At 45.9% G+C, this 8,936-nt stretch overlaps 1 pseudogene; it reads left to right on the top strand.

The window, feature by feature from the left end:
• Positions 1-677: 677 nt before the first annotated feature.
• LOC132228261 (phospholipid scramblase 3-like) lies at positions 678-1,842 on the top strand (annotated as a pseudogene).
• Positions 1,843-8,936: the final 7,094 nt, after the last annotated feature.

Genomic DNA, 8,936 nt, shown 5'->3' on the forward strand with positions numbered 1-8,936 from the left:
CTTTATGGACCCTATCAGCAAGACTGACCCTGAGCTGCTGGGGACATCCTGTCCCAGCTGGCCCACATACATGCCTGATGCTCTGCATGCCTCACCCACACCTCCTTATGGCTGACTCCCTGAGAATGATGAGTACCATCTTTTGCACACAGCTAGTGTCCATGTGCAGAAAGCCAACCTGTCTGTGCCAACCTCCTGAAACCCCTCCCCCCAGTCATCATGGCCCTGATTGGGCCCTGATTGGGGAAGGCTGGCTGGCCAACTCTCCGCCATCTCCTCCTCCTGATAGGCCCAGCCCTGATCTGCCACGATTGGGGCTGGGCTGGCCAGATCCCACCCATGCACAAATTCATGCCCTCGGCCTCTAGTCAATAAGTAGAAAAAACAAGTTTTATCTTGGATGTAAAGAAAAGGAAGCCAATGTGCACTGTTGTTAACGCAGACTGGTGCAGCCACTGTGGAAAGCAGTGTGGAGTTTCCTCAGTAAATTAAAAATGGAACTGCCTTATGACCCAGTGATTCCACTCTGGGAACTTATCCAAAAAAACCTGAAACACTAATTTGAAAGAATATATACACCCTATGTTCATTTCAGTGTTGTTTACAACAACCTAGATTTGGAAACAGCCCAAGTGCCCATCCTAATATATAAAAACCCAGGGTCCGTAACATCCAAAATGACCAAAGGCTTGATTGAACGCCAGGCTAGGGACCTGAGGGAATGGGAGCTGATCAATCAGTGTGGTGAGTCAGGGCGGAACTGGGGACTGTCTCTCTTAGTAGTCCTCCAGGTTCAATCTTTTTTTTTTTTTTAATATATTTTTTATTGATTTTTTTACAGAGAGGAAGGGAGAGGGATAGAGAGTTAGAAACATCGATGAGAGAGAAACATCGACCAGCTGCCTCCTGCACACCTCCTACTGGGGATGTGCCCGCAACCAAGATACATGCCCTTGACCGGAATTGAACCTGGGACCTTTCAGTCCTCAGGCTGATGCTCTATCCACTGAGTCAAACCAGTTTGGCCTCCAGGTTCAATCTTAAGAGGAAAGGTCAGGCACCAATGGACCAGCGCTGTTGGTACAATCCCAACAGTGCTGCCGGCCTCCTGGAACTTGGCCTCGGTATCTGGCGGTATCCTTTCTCCCTTGTGGAGCATCTCGGGAGGACTACTAAGGGAGCCAGTCCCCAGTTCTGCCCCACCTCAAATTCTTGGTGCTGATTGATCAGATTCTGCTTCACCATCAGAATGAGTGGAAATGCTCCTAGGCTGGGAGACAAATAACTGGTATGAATTGTGCTCAGGGACTAGACAGCCCCTGGGTCAGGCGGCTGAAGAGGGCAACTGCTGTGCGTGTCTGTGTTGTGGGGCTGCCGGCCTCTTCGCCTCTGTCTGGTGGACTCCGGGGACCGAGAGATGGAAGTACAGTCACCACCAGGCACCACCATTGGCCATGTCCTGCAGACCGGGCATCCCTTCCTCCCCAAGTTCTCCATTCAAGATGCCGATTGCCATACGATCCTGTGAGTGGTGGAGCCCTGCTGGACCTGTGGCTGTGGCACGGACACCTACTTTGAGGTGAAGACTCCAGATGAGTCCCACAGCGTGAGCCGCATCAGCAAGCAGTGGGGGGAGGGGGGCCTGTTTCAAGAAGCCCACATGGTTGCAGATGACTTTGGCTTGCAGTTCCCGCTGGATCTGGACGTGAGAGTGAAGGCTGTACTGCTGGGAGCCACATTCCTCATTGACTACATGTTCTTTGAGAAGAGAAGAGGCACTGGGCCCTCTGCCATCACCTGTTAGATGGCATCTCAGGGAGAGGATCGTCACCTCAGCCAGAACTCAAGGTGGTCACCTGGCCTGGCCTGGCCCCTCCTCAGAGGCAGTCCTTTCCTCCATGTTCACTGCAGAGGACAGACGGGGATGCCTAAGAGGCTGGGGCCATGGTGCCCCATCCCTACCCACTCCCCTGGCCTCCTTCACCTGTGGCCCTCACAGAAGGGTATGTATGAGAGCCCTTCCCCTGCTACCTCTCACCACTGTCTCCGGCCATCCCTCAGCACACAGGCACATTGGCTTTCAAACTTGCCCTACTCACTTCCTCTCACCCCTTCCAGGGCCTCTGCTCTGGAGGGGGCCTTTGGAATCCAGGGCTCTGGGACTTTACAACAGAGCTGGGGTGGGAAAGGGTAAACAGCACCAAAGATGGCTGACATGGCCACCCACCTCTGCCTCAGCTTGACCAATTAGTTCAGCCTCAGAACGTAGCACTCAGAGGAGATGCCTACTTCCCCAGCAACGGCTCTAGGGCCTCAGCCCCAGTATCAACCTCCTCTCCCCTTTGGCCCTCTCCACAGCTGGTGCTTGCTACAGCTCTGTGTGCTTTACTTAACAACTCCTTTCTTCCCTGTTCCTACAAAGGAGGCTGCATCTTTGTATGTTATATTCATATAAACTTTGTAACATTTTGGGGGAAAAATAAAACACAAAACGATGACCAAGAGAATGTCACAGTCAATGTCCAGAGTCCAGAGTCTGGCTCAGGAGAACAGAGAGAAAGGAGAATTCCATAAGTTGGCCAATGCCAAGATATTTCTGAGTGACTGCCTGGCGTGTGACAGTTGTGTGACCACAGAGGAATGAGTCCAAGTTTCTCAGCAGTGGTAAGGACCAGCGAGCAGGTGGGCGATAAGGAGTGAGGGGTTCTGGACTGCGAGAGGGATTACCAACTGTTGGCTGGTGGACATCCCCTGAAGGGTCCCGGACTGCGAGAGGGTGCAGGCCGGGCAGAGGAACCCCCCCCCCCACCCCCCGCAGTGCACTGATTTTTTGCACCCGGCCTCTTGTCAGTAGATAAGTGGCTAAAAAAGCAGTGGTACATTTACACAGTGGAATACTACATAGCTGTTAAAAAAGGAAATTTTTGCTTCAGCATGGGTGGACCTAGAGAGTATTCTGCTAATTGAAATAAACCAGCCAGAGAAAGACATATAATATATGATTTCACTTATATGTGGAATCTCATGAACCAAATGAACAAACAAAATAGAAACACACTCAGATACAGAGAACACTCTGTTAGCTGTTAGAGGGGAGGGTGGGGTGACTGGGTAAAAAGGGGGAAGGGATAAGCAAAAAAATAAAATCCAGCTGTCAAACATATGCTGTATGTCAGCAGCAGCCTCATACATCTTGTGTGTTCTGTTTCTCTTGATTGAATAATTTTTGTGTGCTTGTTTTAATCTTATGAGATTGTTTTGGTAACATGCTATATAGGCTTGTAGTGTAAGAGCAGTAGGCTATCCTATATAGTCTAGGTGTGTAGTAGGCTATAACATCTAGGATTGTGTGAGTGCACTCTCTGATATTTGTACAACAGTGAGATTTCCTAAGGATGTATTTCTCAGAAAGCATCCCCCTCATTAAATGGTGCATGACTGTACTTAAAATTTATTAAACAAGTGGACCTTAAGTACTCTCAGAACAACAACAAAATGTGAGATGATGGATGTATTAATTAACTTGATTGTGATAATCATTTCACAATGCATATCAAAACATTTTATTATATATTTTCAATATGTACAATTTTATTTGTACATTATCTACACTAATAAAAGAGAAACATGGTAATTGGCGTACGACCGCTACCCTTTTCATTGGCTAATCAGTGAAATATGCAAATTAACTGTCAGCCAAGATGGCGGCCGGCAGCCAGGCAGCTTGAAACTAACATGAGGCTTGCTTGCCTCAGTGGCGGAGGATCGTTGGAGGAAACCAACGTTCCCCGCCTGCGGCTGCAGGCCTCTGAGCGGGCAGTTTAAGAAACATTGTAACAAGTACCGCCGGACTTCAGCCAGCAGATTCGCAACATTGTAAGCAAAGGCCAGAAACCTACTTTCAGCCGGAGGCCTAAGAGCTGGAGCCAAGCCTCAAGGTAAAGCTGGCCCAGAATAAAAAAAAGAAAAGAAAAAAAGGAGCGGTTGGGAACTTCAGTCACTCCCAGCCTGAAAACAGCCCTCAGCCCCTCACCCAGGCTGGCCAGGCACCCCAGTGGGGACCCCCACCCTGATCCAGGACACCCTTCAGGGCAAACCAGCCGGCCCCACCCGTGCACCAGGCCTCTATTCTATATAGTAAAAGGGTAATATGCCTCCCGGCACCGGGATCAGCATGACAGGGGGCAGCGCCCAAACCCCCTGATTGCCCTGCGGCTCTGTGTGTGACAGATGGCGGGGCCCCAACCCCCTGAGCAGCCCTGCTCTGTGCCTGATAGGGGGGAGCTCCCCAACCACCCCCCCATGGGCCCTGCTCTGTGTGTGATGGGGTAGAGCCATAATCTCCCCATCGGCCCTGCCCTGAGTGTGAGAGTGGCAGCGCCCCAACCCCCTGATCGGCCCTGCTCTGTGGGTGATAGAGGGCGGTGCCCCAACCCCCTGATGGGCCTTGCTCTGCGTGTGACGGCGGGTGGCGCCATAACCTCCCCATCGACCCTGCCTTGAGTGTGACAGGGGACGGTGCCCCAACCCCCCAATTGGCCCTACCCTGAGCGTGACTGAGTGTGGCATCACAATCTCCCAATCTTCCCTGCTCTGTGTGTGACTGGGGGTGGTGCCCCAACTCCCCAATCAGCCCTGCTCTGAGCCCGACCAGGGGCTGCACCTAGGGATTGGGCCTGCCCTCTGCCACCCGGGAGCAGGCCTAAGCCAGCAGGTTGTTATCTCCCGAGGGGTCCCAGACTTCGAGAGGGCACAGGCTGGGCTGAGGGACCACACCATCCCCCCTGAGTGCACAAATTTTTGTGCACCGGGCCTCTAGTCTTACCAATAATAGACAAACATGTAAATTGACTGTCCCTCTGCTACACTCACCAGCCAATCAGGAGAGTATGCAAATTAACCCAACAGAGATGGTGGTTAATTTGCATACGCAGGCGTGGAGCGAAGACTGAAGGCTCTGGCCAGAGCAGCGAAGACTGAAGGCTGAAGAGGCATCGCTTCTCCTCTGTGGCTGGAGCGAAGGCCTGGGTCCTGGGTGCTGGAGGAAAACTGGTGCAGGCAGCCAGGGGAAGGAAGGCCTATTGCACGAATTTCTTCGTGCAACGGGCCTCTAGTACCTCTATAAATGTGGTGGGAAATACTAGATAGGAGATACTTGTATAAGATGTCATGTTCTGACAGCCTTTCTAATAAAATTACATAATAATGCTAAATGAGATTTAAATGGATAATATAAAAAAGACAAGGCTCAGGTAAAAAAAGAGATGGATATTTTTACCAGAACAGAGCAGAAACACAGTGTTGGGCTAAATGCCATGGAGCTGCTGGGCTCTAGACTCAGAAAACAGGGCAATGGCAGTAGGAATTTGGTTTCTGTGTATACTATGGTCTTACATGTTTTCATGTGAGATGGAGGACCAAATCCAGGCTCACAGATTAAAACCAGAGACTGGTCATGGATGGAACTGGAGATCATTATGCTAAGTGAAATAAGCCAGTCAATAAAGGAAAAATACCACATGATCTCACTCATTCATGGACAATAGAGACCATTATAAACTTTTGAACAATAATAGATACAGAGGCAGAGCTGCCTCAAACAGATTGTCAAACTGCAGCGGGAAGGCCGGGGAGGGTTGGGGGGCAGGAGGTAGGGGGGTAAGAGATCAACTAAAGGACTTGTATGCATGCATATAAGCATAACCAATGGACATAAGACACTGGGTGATAGGGGAGGCTAGGGGACTGTCTAGGGCGGGGGGATAAAATGGATACATATGTAATACCCTTTGTAATACTTTAAGCAATAAAAAAAAAATAAAAAATAAAAAATAAATCTCAACAGCACAATCTCCAAAATAAAATAAAATAAAATAAAATAAATAAAAATAAATAAAACCAGAGACTGGGTAGAACATCCTGCCCATGGAATTAAACTAAAAACCCAAATGGCTGCAACTACAGCTTGGAGCTGTCTTGTAACATGCGGGGGGCCAAAGAAGGAAACAGAATTTCAGCCTCGCAGCTTGAATTTAACCAGCCACCTAGAGCTTTCATGGCCGTGTGGGCAAAATTCACATACATGTGGCAAATGCATGGATTTCAGAGACAAATTTTGTGGCTGGTGAGGACAGAGGAAAGGAATCTCTATTTCCTTGTGTGAACAAATGGGACTTGTAACTAGTCAGACTTGTGTATTTGCTAGTGTGATATTCAAATTTTGTTCATGTTTTGGGGGTATTTTAGATATATTTACTTATATATCTGTCCCCTTATATTAAACTGTGCATCCTGAATGCAGACACTACATCTTTTTTTTAAAAAAAATCTGTTTTTATTGACTTCAGAGAGGAAGGGAGAGGGAGAGGGAGATAGAAACATCAATGATGAGAGAGAATCATTGATTGGCTGCCTCCTGCGTGCCCCACACTCAGGATTGAGCCTGCAACCTGGGCATGTACCCTGACTGAGAATCAAATCATTACCTCCTGGTTCATAAGTTGACACTCAACCACTGAGCCATGCTGGCCAGACCAGACACTATAACGCACCAACCATTGTTGGTAATGGTGTGAAGGATGTTAGCAAGTACTGCTCAGACAATTAAGTCTGTCAAAACTTGAAACCATTAATATAAAAGACAATGTGGAAATATGCAAATCAACTTGGAACAAAGTCTTTGAAAGCTTTATTTAGTCTTTTGAATAAGAGCTTATTCTTAAAATATTTCTAGGATTATATCTTCAATGTGATGCCATCTATTTCCTTGTCATTTATATAATGTTAGAAATTTTTACACTGCCTTTTTATTACTCTTAATTGTATGATTCATAACCAGATATTAGGAATAAGAAAGAATATATTAAAAATTGAGGAAGAGATTTACATGATAATAATACCCTTTTAATATTTATTTTTGTACTAAGTGAATCATACCACAAGGAAATTAGAAAGCTAGATATGTTAAATAAATTACAATATTTATTTTATTACCTACCATTTAAATGTGATTGAATTAAAAAATGATCTCATTATTTGCTTTAACAGATATATGAATAGGAATTATATTAGTCAGAATTTTATATAAGCTGATTTTATAAAGTTGAACTTAATAAGTGAGAAAAGCCTGTGACCAATATATTCTATGGTTGTGGGGAAATATAAATGTGGTAGCCACCCTCCAAGGTGGCCCCAATAATCCCCATGTCCTGATATTCATTCAGAGTTTGTATAATCTACTCCCACATTGAACAAGCTAATCTGTATAACAAGATAATGTGGCAATGACAGTGTGTGAGTGTGGAGGCAACACAGTGAAAGATATGACTTGATCTCTTTATTTTTTTTTATCTGAGGATTTTCTTTTTTTTAAAATTCTTTATTAGTTAAGGTATTACAAATGTGTCCTCATCCCCCCCCCCCCATTAAACCCCCATCCTCCCCCACCCCCACTCATGCTCTCATCCCCTTGTTGTCCATGTCCATTGGTTTGGCTTATATGCATGCATACAAGTCCTTTGGTTGATCTCTTCCCCTGACCTCCTCCCTCCCCTACTTTCCCTCTGGGGATTAATAGTCTGATCGCTGTTTCTCTGTCTTTGGATCTGTCTCTGTTCATTGACTTGATCTCTTTAATATTACTTGCCTTGGGGGAAAATCAGCTACTCAAACCAACGTAAGTAAGAGTCCTCAAGCATCCCTATGGAGAGGCCCATGTTGCACGGAATTAGACTCCTGCCAACAAGCAGGACTAACTTGTCAGGTGGATGAATGAGCCACCTTGGCAGTGGACCATCCAGCCCCAGCCCAGCCTTCACATGACTGTAATCTCAGCAAACATCTTGACTTCCACTTCACAAAAGATGCTGAGCCAAAAACACCTAGCTAAAATGGATTCTTGACCCACAGAAACTATGAGATAATGAATGATTATTAAGATGCTAAATTTGGGGGTAATTTGTTATACAGCAATATATTACTAGTGAATTTTACCAGCTACTGGGGTCCAGCCCCAGCGGGTCCAGGGGTTCCCAAAGGTGTGGACGGAGTCTGCGAAGAATGAAGGACACAGTGTTTAGGTGATCATCATAGCCAGATTCTTCTTCTTTTTATTGTCCTCTTACATTTGTATTTATACTATTTGGTCCTCACCTGGGGAAACAACCTCTCTTCTCCTAGCCAGGTTCCTCCCCCTATTGTTCTCTTACATCTGCATTTATCCTATTTGATCTTAACCCCATCCATTCCATTCCAAAGGCTAGGGCATTTCTCTTCTCTATTTCAAGGTTCCTTGAAACATCCCTGCAGGGACTGCCTCAAGCAGCCAGGGTGGATCGGCTTCCAACAACCAGCAAAATTTCTATTTCCTCTTTGCTTTTCTAATTTTATTGTCACTAATTACTCATACTTCCAGAATTTTTTATACCACAAGAAAGAGTTGGCACTCCAATGAGCAGGTGAGGGGTTTATACAGAAGGAATTTTTTCTCTTGTTCTAGGGCCAAAGCACAGATGGAGGAGAAATACAGGGTGTCCCCCCAAAATATATACACATTTTAACAGGTTATAGCTCTGACATTTTGAAAATGAAATGTGTCTTAATAAACACATTTAATAAAAGAAACAATATTAAAAATTATGTACCTTCTGTCATTCAAGTGTATACTGTAACTAAAATAATGTTATTTTTTGGAGACTGAGTACTAAAATACTAGCATAGGATTCTATTTTTCATTTTTTTTAGTATTGTCTTATTTTTGCTTCTTTCTTTTTTCTTTTTTTGTCTTTATTGATTAAGGTATTACATATGTGTCCTTATCCTCCTATTGCCCCCCCCACCCTACTCGGTTCATGCCCTCACCCCCCTAGTGTCTGTGTCCATTGGTTATGCTTATATGAATGCATACAAGTCCTTTGGTTGATCTCTCCCTCTAACCC

The sequence above is a fragment of the Myotis daubentonii genome, chromosome 1, assembly GCF_963259705.1.
Source record: "Myotis daubentonii chromosome 1, mMyoDau2.1, whole genome shotgun sequence".
NCBI classification, from domain to species: Eukaryota; Metazoa; Chordata; class Mammalia; order Chiroptera; family Vespertilionidae; genus Myotis; species Myotis daubentonii.